This window comes from Dermochelys coriacea, chromosome 9 (assembly GCF_009764565.3).
Source record: "Dermochelys coriacea isolate rDerCor1 chromosome 9, rDerCor1.pri.v4, whole genome shotgun sequence".
In the NCBI taxonomy this organism is placed as follows: domain Eukaryota; kingdom Metazoa; phylum Chordata; order Testudines; family Dermochelyidae; genus Dermochelys; species Dermochelys coriacea.
Window position 1 is genome coordinate 38,783,920 of NC_050076.1, and position 14,187 is coordinate 38,798,106.

Below are 14,187 nucleotides of genomic sequence, written 5' to 3' on the forward strand. Positions count from 1 at the left end.
AGGGCCAAGGTTGCAGGAGTGAGCTCCAGCTCCTGTGAAAGTTCTCTCTTCTGTGCTTACAAGCCTCCACCTGTTGGCCAACAGTTCAGCGTTCTAGTGGAATGCAGTTTTTCTGGAAGGCCATGGTCTCTTGAGGGAGCGGTCGTTGCACAGGTAGGGAGGGAAGGAGAGCTTTGACTATCAGGACAAGGATTTGAGTAGGGCTCTTCAGTGTGTGGAATGATGTATTCATGGGATGTGGTGTGGATGACCACAATTCCTCCAGGAACTAAGAACAGCAGGGGTGATTAGGCAGATTGTAGCACCTTCAGGGAAGTAACCACTACCTGGAGATGCTTACATGTACTAGTTCAAACTGGATTTTCCAGAGACCAGCAGACAAAGAAAGGACTTTTAGATAAATAACCTGAGTTTAAACTGACTCAGGGTCTTCTTTCTGATCCTGCAGATGGACAAGTCTTTCTGTCCAAGAGGCGCGGCGCAAGGGGGTGAGGGGGAGAATCCCTGCAGAAGGGTTGGAAGGACTTGACATGCGTAGACTCCATAAGACTTGATGGGTGACCTCTGGTAAACATCTAGCATGCATGCAGGCCCTTTTATTGTTTTTAATGTGTTTTCTCTGTAATGCTTTCATTTTAAGAATTAATATGCTTGCTTATAAAGAGCTGTGAGTTAAGTTCTAATTTCAGGCAATTACAGCTGTTCATAGCCTCTGAGGAGAGAGCAAAGCACACACACAAGTCTGTTAAGATAGTGTGACTTGCTGGGGGATTCACATTGTAGGCAGGGAACTGTGCAGCCTGGAAAATCCCTGGTCAGGAGGGAGACAGGTGGGGTCTCTACACTAGAAATGATCTATGAGGAGCTGGGAACCTTGAGTGGGTGTCCTTGGTGGACCCTGGAGGGGGAATGCAGGTGCAGTTGCCCTGAACTGTGTGTTGGCAAGTAGACAGGCTACTGCATATTGTACCAGGTTTTTCAAGATATGAATGAGCTGTGAATGATAATCAAGCCTGGAGGCAATGAATGAGTGGATTGCCATGGCTAGACCTTTTTTACCAGCCTGGCCCCACCTCCTGCCATCTTCCTACCACCATAACCCCACCTTTCTCCACCTCCCCTTTTCAGTTAGTTGTTCCCAATGGGTCAAAGGGATCAGGATCAAACATTCTACTGTAGGAGACTAGGATGACTGGTGTGGGTGTGTTACCTTCCTGCTTAGTGCTTCTTGCTCCGTGTTCCTTTTTGGTTCCTGGTTCCTGCTTGCTGAACTCAGTGTTCCAGTTTCTCTTCCTTTATGCGTGTACATAACATTGGGGTGCGTGCAGTTACTCAGGGCCTGTAGCTCCAGACCTACCATTTGGACTGTTGTTATGTTTTGTTCAGGCTGTTGCTGACTCAAGTGGCTCATGGTTATTACACGTTTTGATTGACCACCTACCTGTGCGTCTTGCTTTGATTTCCTTGTGTTTTGGAACTGCTGTTCTCGGGTACATCAGAGCGTAATGTTACGTTGACAAGGATTGTGCGAGCAACAGAGACCTTTGCATGACCACACAAAATGGGGAGGAAGCTTCTTACATAGACCCTGCTTCGCATTGAGACAATATGGTCCCTTTAGAATGGCTCTGCTCCCCAAAAGGCTGAGTTAAAGTGACTGTTGGAGAATATCTGGGTCATGCCAGAGGCCCCGTGCATGAGACGTGCTTCCCCCGGCTGTTGTGCTCTTGTTGTGCTGTGGTTGTGGCAGAGCTGGCAAAGTTCCATTCCAGAGTCATGAAAAGAGGGGATTTGAAATGAGAGGTGTTTTATTTTATGTTAAAGGAGGTGGAGCAGTTTCCTCAGCAGAGTATCACTCCTGAACTCTGTTGGAAAGGAGATTCCAAGCTAGTGAAGGGAAGACTTGGAGAAGGGGTGACATGATGAGAGTGGCAGATGCTGAATGCTTTGCAGCAGGATTTGGTAGAGATTCAAGTACATTATATGTATTTTTTTTTTAAATCTAAACTTTTGTGAATTTTTAACACTTGCAATTCATCTACTAGGCATAGGCAACAACCTCTTTTTTTTTTTAATTGAACATGTTGAGGTAGACCCTCAGCGCGTGTAAATTGTCCTAACTTTATTGAAATTAATGGATAATTGACACCAACTGAGAGTCTCCCCATTTTTTCCCCCCGTATTGTCTCTCTGGGAAAGTTTTGCTTTTGATTTTGGATGTTTGAAGGCTTGTAACGCATTGCATTACCACAAAGAGTTTTAAGGCAACACATATAATGGATTTGAGGAAACCACAGAACTTTCAAATGACTGTTGTAGGGGAGATCCCACAAAGAAATAATCCCAACACATAAATGAAGAAATTACGTGGAAGGAAAAAATAAGTGGTTAGGTAAAGAATACTTTTCATTTGGCTGTCTCAAATGCTTACGTGTGAGATCTGTCAGTACATCGGAGATACAGAGTGATGGCCAGTTGAAAATTCATTCCCAGGCACCTTTAATTATGTGTGTAAAAGAGTGTGTAGAAATAAGGAACTGCAATTTTCTCGTTAACAACTCACTGTGTTTATACACAGATTGCTGCTTCTACTGATGGTGTATAAGAAAGGTATAATTATAAGTCTAAGCTTACGTGCTACCATCTTAAAAGCAAAACCAGGAAAACTATTGTTGGGAGGGATTAAATTCTTATTTTAAGGTAATTTCAGTTTTACACAAAGAAATAATAAAAATAACAACTGCCTACTTTCTGGCAAAGCCATCTGCACCACCCATTTCCATGAATTTGTATTCAAGGTGGGGAATATAAGTCCCGGTCAAGAGGGAAAGAAAAGCTTTCTAAAGAGTCTTAGTAAATAACCAGCTTCAGGGTTCAGTGAACAGCTTAGACAACTTGCATGTCAGATAGCGCCAAGAAGTAATTACAGCATTTAAATAAAAGTTGGTCACATTTTTTAAAAGATCTAATGGTTCACTATGGGAAATGGATGATTCTTACATGCTCTCATCAGAAAAGATGGTTTCATCTTCAAGACTGAGCAGCACCAACGTTTATTTTTATTTACATTTATTAAACATAAGCTAGATGTATACCTCAGACCCCATTCTGATCTGTGTTATGCCAGAGCAAATTCAGAATAACTAAACAGAGATCAGACCCTATGGGTTTTTATGTACTATGAATTAGTTAGCTGTATTTGGCAATGTCTGTTCACTCTACAACTCTCTCCATTTGTATTCTAATCCGAGTGATTCCACAAAAGCACTGCAAGGAAGAGTTTTCAGTTCTTTATACAAGACAGTTTGTGGCTACCAAATGTTCAGATGGGCTTCTTATTTTTCTAGCTGACTCAATTAATTACTATCTACACCAGAGAGCAGCCAGAAAGACACCAGAATCTAGTCTGTAGTTGAACAACAATAAAGGGATTCAGAGAACTTTTATCAAAGCTTCCATTAACCCCCTGCTGATGTCCTCAAACAGGATTTTTTTTAGAGAATGGAAACACAAAAGCTAGTCTGCACAACTGCCCCTGTGTGTCCATTCAGAGGTTTTAAATCTGCACAGTTACTAATTAAAATGCCATGCAATGTAGCACAAATAAACATAGCCTGTCTCTGAATTCCAGAGTTTCTGCAATGACTCCGGATTTGAGGAACAGGTTAGTAAATTGACCTGGCTGTGGTCAGGGTAGTCCTGTTCCATTCATATATTTAATGGTTAGTTTGTAGCTGTTGTTGAAAAAAGTGTCTCAGATCTATCCATATGCATGAAAAATACTCCCAAGGATTTCATTTTTTGATGTCTTCTGTTTTTCTTTTTGCAGAGAGATTTATTGAGCCATGAGGGCCAAATAGAGCTGTAGCATGTCTACTGGATTCTATAATCAAAGTGGTAATGTTTTGCTGGACATCATAATACTGAGCTTTCCAGTGAAATTTCTTTCTCTCAGATTTGTCACTTCTGATTTGGCCCCACATGTGAACTGGGATGAAGAGAGTCCTCTATTATTATGGTAGGACTTCAGTGGGTTCCTCCTCCCCAAACAAATCATGTAAATGTATGTCCGCTCTTTGCATACCCTTGAAGGATTTCATGGCATCTCTTTAGATTAATGTAATCTGCCTTTATTACTAAATTCAAGAGCTGGCATCTCAAAACTCTGATTTAGTAACCTGCTTGGCTGTTGGAGCACTTTGATTCAGAGTCTCTGAGAGTAATATTTGGTAATCTCTATGTAACAAAAATTGATAGTGTTTTTTAGTCATTTCTCTTTTAATAATTCTAGAGAGAAGAAAAGGAAACCAAAGCGTATCTCTCTATTTTTTGTTTCAAAGATTCCTTATGAAAAAGTTTATAGAACTTAACAGAAAAAAAATATATAACCATTCTCTAGGCTTTTTGAACTATGCTATAGAATTTAATTAAAAATTATATTCCTATTTTTGAATACTATAGGCTAGTTTACACACACACAGAGAGAGAAAGAAAAGACTATCATTTTCTATTAAAGTCTATAGGTTTTAGAGTAATTTCTATTAAACCATGTTTAATTTTGATAGAACCCTATTGGTTTAATCAGTATTAAATTCTGTAAGACGTTTCCATGAAGAATTACTGCAGACAGAAAAAGTGCTAAAGTTAAATTGTAATATGTAATGAACATAAATATCCTTTCAAAGATTCCTGAAAATTAGTGGTAAAACATTTAATGTTTTAAATTAACTTTTTTATCATTTTTAATCTATTGTATCCTGTTATAGGAACACATTAATAAATAACACAATAAAGGAGATTTGGCTGGGTAGTGTGCAAAAGAGAGGGGTTGTACATAACTGTCGTCTAGTATATGAAGCAAGTTTTGTGTAACATCCATTCGTTGTAGCAAACAAATAAAGGCAAGATCTGAAGACAACCCAGAACAATGACTCCCTGGGAAGACTGTGTTTGTCTAGATAACATACCACATTCTTTAAATCTGTCCTCTGAATCAGCCTCCATTTATCTTTCTTAGCATAACAGTGAACACGGACTGAAGGGCTGCATCTTTCCTTCTAGTTATCAAGACTTGGTGCATGCACATAAATAAGACTGTAGGTGAATTGAATATGCAAGTAGCTGCAGGCTTAACAAATATTCTTTCAGCTCCAAGGATAATTGGGGCCATGGTGATTAGTGGGATTTTGTAGGGTGCTGCAGGTTTTTGTGGGTTTTCTACAGAACATCGAAGATGATGTGCTGGGCCCTGCAGTGCATTTCCATGAGCATGCCGCACTCTGTTGCTATTGCTGCTGCATGTGCTGAAAGTTAAAAAGGCTGCAATTACGCTAGCGCTGGGAAGAAAGCAGCAAGAGAAGTGATTTGAAGAGAGTGGACCTGGTGCAAAGGGAGACAGCGTCAGAGCTGTTGGCAGATGTGTGATTTATTTTCAACTGGAGATCATTTTTAGAAACTGAAGAATAGCAAATGTCGCAAACAGTGGAGGCTCAGCAGGGTAGGCATTGTCTTGAGTCAGATACAGAATGATCTTTACCTACTGCGGTAAATTGTTCATTTGTGTATTCACTTTCAGATGTCACCAGTTTCCTCTGGGCATAAATAAGGATCACATTTGTGGAAACGTCTGTAACAAAACTGAAAAACGGGGTGGAGGGGATGTAAGAGAAGTAGAGACTTAAAAAATGAGAAGTGGTTCACAATTTGTTAGAAAAAGAAACAATGTTGGAATCATAGTTTTTTATGGGGCCGGGGATTGATTTTTCCCCTACCCTTCTCATTTTTCCCTAATTCTGCCTTATGAGCCTCAAAATAATACTTGGGGCCTTCACTCTGAGAAGAAGAGATCTGCTTCACATCTTAAGGAGTTCAGCAAAAATGATCAGTCCTCTTCTGATCAACAGCCAGAGGGAATCATTCAGAGGCCTCTTCCCTCAGCTGATGAGCATGCAGGGCCAAGAAATAAAAGGCTAGGATCAGAATACAAACTGATCTGTGATTGGCAAACCACGAGACTGCTGGGCCAAATTGAGGAACATTATTGTCACTGAATTTTGTTTGCACAACCATTTGGACTTTGTACTCTTCAATGTCAATTCTAGCCAGTTTTAAAAGTAATTTTTAAAAAGTTGCTGTTTCCTGTTTTAGTCCCCCATGTCTTCATGACTTCACAGGATGTTAGTTTAGCATTGAAATCATTTAGACTTTGAAATAGCTCCAACAGAAAGGAAAAATCCCTAGCAATTATCTCACCTTCCTGACCATTTCTGTTAAGGCAGCCGTCTTGATTTTTTAAGCACTTGCTCCATCTGGGGAGTTTGTAATTGACACAATGGTCGTTTATTAAAATGAATAATTCAGTTGTTTTCAGCACTACACATAAAACCAAAATCAACACAGCTAAAAGCGTGCATGAACTGAAATTATGTGGCACCTGTGATCTAATCTGTTACTGATACCCTAAAGCAAGATTTAAATTCTAAGGCTGTATGTTTCAAGGCTTGAAGACTCCTCACATTTCCATCCCTCATTCTGTTTTTAACTGAATTAACTGAAGATTGCTCTTGTTTTTACAAAACTATGCAGTGTGCAGAATGAGGGTGTCTCCCTCATCTAGTCTTTGTGTGTTTTATAATTTGCTAACTACAGGTTTCAAATGAAGAAAAGTGGACTTAGTTCAATTCCAGAGAAATATAGGGGAATAAAAAGAGGGGCGTGACCGAGTCCAAGAGAATTGGGCATACCAGCTGCTAACTAGCGGCACTGCTTTCTCTGAAAGCACAGACTGCCCTTTCATCCCTCGAGGTGGTCCGTCAGGAAGAGAGATGAGGCACACTGGCAGAGCAGTGTGGCAAAGCTTGCCCTGCTGGTATCTGTGCTGTAACTATTCGTGGAAGAACCAAGGGATCCATCTCCTAGTGTTGTCACACTGGCACCTTGCACAAAGCATTACATTATCTTTTTTAAAGTTGTGAGTATGAAAAACCATCAAGCTTGATTCAGTGTGGAGCATTTCTCAGCTGTTCATAGAAGCCTGCGATGAAGATCATGCCATGTGCAAAAAGATCATCTAACCTTTGCGCGCAAGACAGTGGCCTCACTTAGCAGGAAAGCTAATAAAATGTAAATCTTTAGATTGTTCAGTTTAAATGTAAATACTTAAATGTGAACTTGCTCAAGGAACTTTGATGGCTTTAAAACTCCTTTCCACCCTCAGACTGTAAAGCAGGAGCTGAAGCTTTATGTTGCTCTTTGATGTTTGCAGGCACCATATGCTCAAAAGTGCATATTTGAAATCAAGTCTTCAGTTGCTGTTGAAGCCTGTGACCTGCCTGTATCACTGTCAGGGTAAAAATGTTTATCATTTTATTATCTTCCTTCCTCTGAGGTTCTTGGCATTTTTGATGTTGTATGATTGATTCAAGAAGTACAAATGGTTCAGCCTAACTCCTTTTGAGGTAGCCATAGCACATTCGAAGCCAGGATGACACCACCTGACCAAATCTGTTTACTCAAGTAAGAAAAGCTGCTTTAGCAGAATGATCAACATATTATATTTTTGTCTAAAAGGTACTTCTGTGTGGGAGAGCTTCAAAAGCTGACAAGTGAACAGGCAAAAGGCTTGTATTTATCTGGATTTCTAGGCAGGCTCTTAAACAGTTCTGTCTATAAAATCTAATATTCTTAATTCTGAGAGTAAATGGCAAACAAAATTATTCACCAGGTATAGATCATCTGGACATCTACGTTCCAAGTCAATAAAAGACAACTGTATGGGAAATGCAGAAAATGTGTCTCATTAAGGAATGAAGTGTGGTGCCCTAGAAATAAAATCATTCATTTGTGCCATAGTGGATTAAACATTCATGATTACTCCTGAAATAACTAAGTGCTCAGCTGTCATGGTGGTAAAGGCAGAATAAGGACTGAAGAAAAGAGAAAAATTCCATATTGACACACATGAGATCTGAGACATTAGGCAAGGAGCCAGAGCTATCCCTTCTAATAAGGGACAAGTGGTCACTCTGGTATTTAAAGACTATTGTTAGCATATCTTACATAGTTTTACTGATCCCTGATACACTATATCCGTCAGAAGTGGTTTAAAAGCTGCATACAAGAAGCTATTTATGGAACACAACAACAGGAAGTTTTATTCGTCCTACAAAACCCAGAAACAATGCTTCACGTTCTTGATGGCCATCTACTGGAACCTTGCCCCAGTAACGATTTACATATATATGCATCTATGCCATAGAGCAGTGGTTCTCAAAGCCAGTCTGCCGTTTGTTCAGGGAAAGCCCCTGGCGCGCCGGACTGGTTTGTTTACCTGCCGCGTCCGCAGGTTCAGCTGATCATGGCTCCCACTGGCCGCGGTTTGCTGCTCCACGCCAATGGGGGCTGCGGGAAGGGCAGCCAGCACATCCCTTGGCCCACGCTGCTTCCCGCAGCCCCCATTTGCCTGGAGTGGCAAACCGTGGCCAGTGGGAGCCACGATCAACCGAACCTGTGGACGCGGCAGGTAAACAAACCAGTCCAGCCCACCAGGGGCTTTCTCTGAAGAAGCGGCGGACCGGCTTTGAGAACCACTGCTCTACACCAACAAGTAGAGCTGTTGGCTTGTGGAGAATAGGGTCTGGTGCATCTTCTAACATGACAGAGTAATGTGTGCTCTCCACATGCCCCTAGCCAGAATTCAGCCCAGGGGATGCTACTTTAGTATGGTCCTTTCATGCTCTCCCTCAGAATAGGTTTTAAACCTGGAATCAATGTTAAAGGATGTCCCAGCTATCTCCCATTATCATGGCTGCCTGTCCCACATTCTGCTATTGTCTTTATCCACTGTAAGCTATTAAAGGGACATTGTTTCCCTGTTTAAGCTGCAGAATTTGTTTCTCTTTTATGTTGAGGCAAATTCTAATCTCAGTTACAGGTAGAAGTGGCTCAGTACCTGCCCAGGTTAGGGAGCTGGCAGCTAATTCCAAACTTACAAACTACTTTTGGCTGCAGAATTTCTTTAAAGCAATATGCAGTGCTAAGTACATCCACCCCTTTTGTGTTAATAGGCATTTAGGAATGTTTCTTTGCCTATTCTCCCCTCCCCACCCAGCAATTGTAATGTTCAGACAGATTTTTTTCAAACTGAAAGACTTGTTTTCCTGTTTATTTTAAACTGGCATTCATACATACAGGAAAAATACACACTGTATCCTGCCATGTTTCTGTTGGCAAGTATTAAGTTATCCTTGTCAGAACATGCCAACAGGATTTCTTAGCAAGCTAACAGAAAGAAAACAAGCGGTGCTCAGACTAAACAGACCCGATGCTTGGGTGTAAAGCAGGATTCTTGTTAAACATTGCTCCCCTAAATGATGCTCAGCAGATTCTGTGTGTGTTTGGTTTATAGCTGTTCTGTGGGAATGCGGAGTACTGATTACAGATTCAAATCTTTGGAGTTACTCCAGATATACACTATTGTAACTGAGATCAGAATTTGGCCCTCAGAGATTAATAGCCAGGTTCTCTAATTTTTGTTGTCCCCAGTGGATGCAAAGCCAGTGTAGCTGCCTCCTGCACCACCCCTCTGCCACTGAAGCTTCTGATATAAGCTACAGGTGGGCACTAGTAGGTATGTCTACGCAGCAAATAAATAAAAAATTAATGTGTCAGGGAGTCTCTGAGATTGGGCCAACTAACTCGGGCTTGTTCTTTGGGCCTAAAAATATCAGAGTAGACATTCCTGCTTGCGCTGGAGCCCAGACTCCCAAGACCCTCTTCCCTCACCGGGTTTCAGAGCCTGGGCTCCAGTCCACGGGCGGCAAGTTACATAGTCCCGTGGTGCCTATGCTCCAGGAATATTCAGGACCCAGGGGCCAAGCTCCACCTATGTTCAGGGCTGGGTCTCTCCCCTGGCCCTGTGTGCCGCCCCTGCATACCTCCCCCGGAGCATCTCCCACCCCTGGAGCCAGCCCAGAGCCTGCACCCAAACTCCCTCCCAGAGCCAGCTCCCCACACTCTCTCATGTACCCCAACCCCTTGCCCCAGCCCAGAGCCCACACCCCTCCCACACCCAAACTCCCTTCCAGAGCCCGCTCCCCACACTCTCTCATGTACCCCAACCCCTTGCCCCAGCCCAGAGCCCACACCCCTCCCACACCCAAACTCCCTCCCAGAGCCTTAGGCAGGTGTGTATGTCTCAGGAGGTGCAGGGGGTGGGGAGGATTTGGACCCGTTCTGGGCACCACCAAAAATTAAACAAACCTACCACCTTCCTCCGGCCCAAATATATACCTGGCTCTTTTTTAGTCCTGTAGTTGACCTGGGCTCTGAGACTTGTTTCTGGAGGTCTTTTTGTTTTTCCCGGTGTAGATGTACTCAGTGTGTTCTGACAATCACCAGCTAACAGACAGCCCCTGAGGCTCCATAACCAGCTTCATGTCATTTAGAGCAGCCCCAGTGCTGCTCTAATCTATGCCAAGACTGGAATCTCACTCAGGGATCCACAACAGGTTCTTTGTGGTTCTTCTCTCAGCAGATATGGTGTGCCTCTGAGAATGTAGGCCAGGACAGAGGCGACATGTGGTGGGGTGCACAGGGTCACATTCCCCTCCTCCTCAGATTTCTGCCAGGGTTTATATGTCCTGGCCTGAACCCCACTGCATACCACCAGAACCTTTAAATTGTGCCCCTCCCCCCACTATCAACAGTCTCTTCCAGGACAGGATGGTAAGAGGCACTGCACTCTAATGATGGAAATTAGAGCAGCCTTAGGGCCATACTGACCATCAGCATTGATTGGGGGCAGAGGAGTCAGGAAGCTGCTGAAAAGTCATGTCTGCTACCCCCTCAGGTAAACTCAGCAGAGCTCCGTCACACCTAAGCATCTGCTTGTGGATTTTAAAGCCTGTGAGATGTATTTGAAAACTGAAAAATCCCTGGGTAGTGTGGCAGAGGTTATATAATGGCTTCAGGAATCAACCATCATATTTGGCATTTTGCAAATTTCAAACTGAGATTCCTTTCAAAAGGGACTTTTTTGTCAGTGACCCAAGTTTTGCTGTAAGCTTTTAACTTGATGGGAGTGAGAGCCAGCTTTTGAGGTTCTGCAACACTCCCAAAGCAGGTGAGTGCTCTTACTAGGAGAAGGCAAGAAAATTGAAAGGAAAATTTTAGCTTTCTTGTTTACATTTAAAAATAAAACAAACAAACAAAACCCATACATTTCTATCCCTTTTCCTTCTGAAGGAAAATATAATTGATGTGAACTAATCACTTGATCCGAGAGCTTGTCACTCCTTTATCCTAAAGATCACAGGTTATTCACAGTGAGTGGCTTTTGGAGTCTGGAAAAAACATAACCATATGTCCCTTGGTTTTGGGGACTACCTCATGTATAGGTGGCAGTACCACCCTGGCTATTGCTAATGGCACTAGAGCCACTGTAACCTGCTACTAGTCTGCTAACTCTGAGTCAGTTCTTCTGCTGAACAGCTAGCATGTCCTCTGGCCACAAGGAGGTTCCGGGAAGCCGAATAGCATGAGAAGCAGCATGGTCTCGACGAAGGATTTAGAGCAAGAGATTAATCCCAGCTTTCAAGCTGATTTGGGTCACATAAACCAAAATTTTCAAACTTGGGTGCCTAATGTTCGGCATCTAATTCCAGAGATGTAGATTTAGATGTTTTGCTTTAATCATCATGTTTGAAAATGCTGATCTTAAGCGCTCTATGCCTCAGTTTCCAAATGGAGGAGAGTAGCAGATCAACCATCTTTCTTGCCAGGAGACAACAACAGCTAGCAGGAGACTGCAGAGGAAGGAGGATTGTGTGAAGACAGAGGATTATAGAGTGTTTTGTGAGGCCTTCAGTGGCTCAGATAAGCAACCACAAAAACAACAAGGAGTCCAGTGGCACCTTAAAGATTAACAGATTTATTTGGGCATAAGCTTTTGTGGGTAAAAAGCCAACTTCTTCAGATGCATGGAGTGAAAATTACAGATGCAGGCATTATTATACTGACACATGAAGAGAAGGTAGTTACATTACAAGTGGAGAACCAGTGTTGACAGGGCCAATTCAACCAGGGTGGATGTAGTCCACTCCCAATAATTGAGGAGGAGGTGTCAATTCCAGGAGAGGGAAAGTTGCTTTTGTAGTGAGCCAGCCACTCCCAGTCCCTATTCAAGCCCAAATCAATGGTGTTAAATTTGCAAATGAATTTTAGTTTTGCTGTTTCTCTTTGAAGTCTGTTTTGAAGTCTGTTTCTGTTTCTGTTTTTTTGTTCAAGTATGGCTACTTTTAAATCTGTTATAGAATGTCCAGGAAGTTTGAGGTGTTCCCCTACTGGCTTTTGTATGTTACCATTCCTGATGTCCAATTTGTGTCCATTTATTCTTTTATGTAGGGACTGTCCAGTTTACCCAATGTACATGGCAAAGGGGCATTGCTGTCACATGATGGCATATATCACATTAGTAGATGTGCAGGTGAATGAGTCCCTGATGGTGTGGCTGGCATGGTTGGGTCCTCTGATGGTGTTGCTAGAGTAGATATGGGGACAGAGTAGGCATCGAGGTTTGCTACTGGGATTGGTTCCTGGGTTAGTGTTTCTGTGGTGTGGTGTGGTGAGTAGTTGCTGGTGAGTATTTGCTTCAGGTTGGGGGGCTGTCTGTAAGCGAGGACTGGCCTGCCTCCCAAGGTAAGCAACCAAACTTATTTCACTAGTTCTTCTGTCACTAGTTCATATGTCTTGTTACAGTAACACAGGAAGTGTGTTCATATGGGGAGAGTACTGTTTTCTGATCATTAAGATGCATGTTAAAAATAACCTAAAATTTACCAGGCTGCATGCACTGTTCCCAGATTCCCAGCATGGAAAATGGCCCTGGAAAAAAATGTTAACGGTCATGGGGAGGGAGGGGTATGCAGTGTAGTTGTGTGTCAGTCCCAGGATATTAGAGAGACAAGGTGGGTGAGGTAACATCTGTTATTGGACCAACTTCTGTTAGTGAGAGACACAAGCCACACACAGAGTAGGGGTGGTTATTGAGAGTTCTAGCCCAGTTTTTCAAAAGTGCACACACATCTAGCTTGCAATTAGGATTCATATGTGCACAACTGTGCTCACGTGCATTAGGTGTTTCACACAGGCATGTTGTCATGCATATATTCGAAAACTTGGCCTTACATAGTTCCCATTGATGGTTCTCTGTGGTAGTTACTGAGAAGAGAATTTGGTCCCACAGGTGGAAAATGTGAACACACCCCTTTAGAAGGTGATTGCTCAGAGCCCAAAGCACTCACAGTCAAGTGTCCGTGCCTGTCATTCAAAAATAATGACAAGCTTTTGGAATCACTTGCCCAAGCACTCTGGTAAAGAGACTGGAGTAAGAGGCTTTATAGATTGGTAGCAGCAGAACAGAACACCTTAATTTAAGAAAGGACAGAGCAGAGCCTTGTTTATGTAAAAATACAGGGCCAAATTCTGACTCCTTTCACGTCAGCGAGACGTCTCACAAATGAAGGTTCTATCTAACATGAGTAAATTACAAGAATCTGGCACACATCATTTTTGCTTTTAGAAACCTTTTAAAAACATGCATGCACCCTTTCTTTCAAACATCCTGTTCATGCTGTGAGGTTACTTAATATAGTTTTGAAAATCAGATTTAAAAGAACATTACAAGGTCTAGATTCAAAGAAAAATCCTTGTGCATATCAGGTTTCTTGCATTAGCTTTTCATTTCAATAAATCGAAGATCTTATTTTATGTCTCTTTTTTGCTTTCTGAAGATTTTTTTCTGCTTTAATCCCTCATATGTATAATACATTAAAGTCATTAATAATGAAGTAGGCTTTTAGCATCTACCCTGGAAGGTAAAACCCTTAATCACAGTAACATCATTAGTGCATTCAAGCATTTAATTTTGATGCCTGACAGCATTTTAAAGCACATAGCCATTGATAAGAACAAATAAGTGTTGTTATGTTTAATTGAGGGGGAGGCATGAAAAACCCTAAACTTCAAGTAATTAAATTTAAATATGTCATTTGAATTTAGCTGAGGTAATGTATAAACTGAGGTATATTTTTCAATCAGTGAAAGACCTCTTGAAGTAAGCATGATACATTTCAATTTAAATCCTGGAGAGTGGAAAGTAAACCCCGCTGCGGTTAAGAAGGTAACTTG

The 14,187-nt window shown here is 42.0% G+C and overlaps 1 protein-coding gene across 2 annotated transcripts in view; it reads left to right on the forward strand.

Moving 5' to 3' along the window:
- Window positions 1-14,187, forward strand: part of EPHA4 (EPH receptor A4) — a 129,756-nt gene that overhangs the window by 85,372 nt on the left and 30,197 nt on the right. The window lies entirely within an intron of this gene.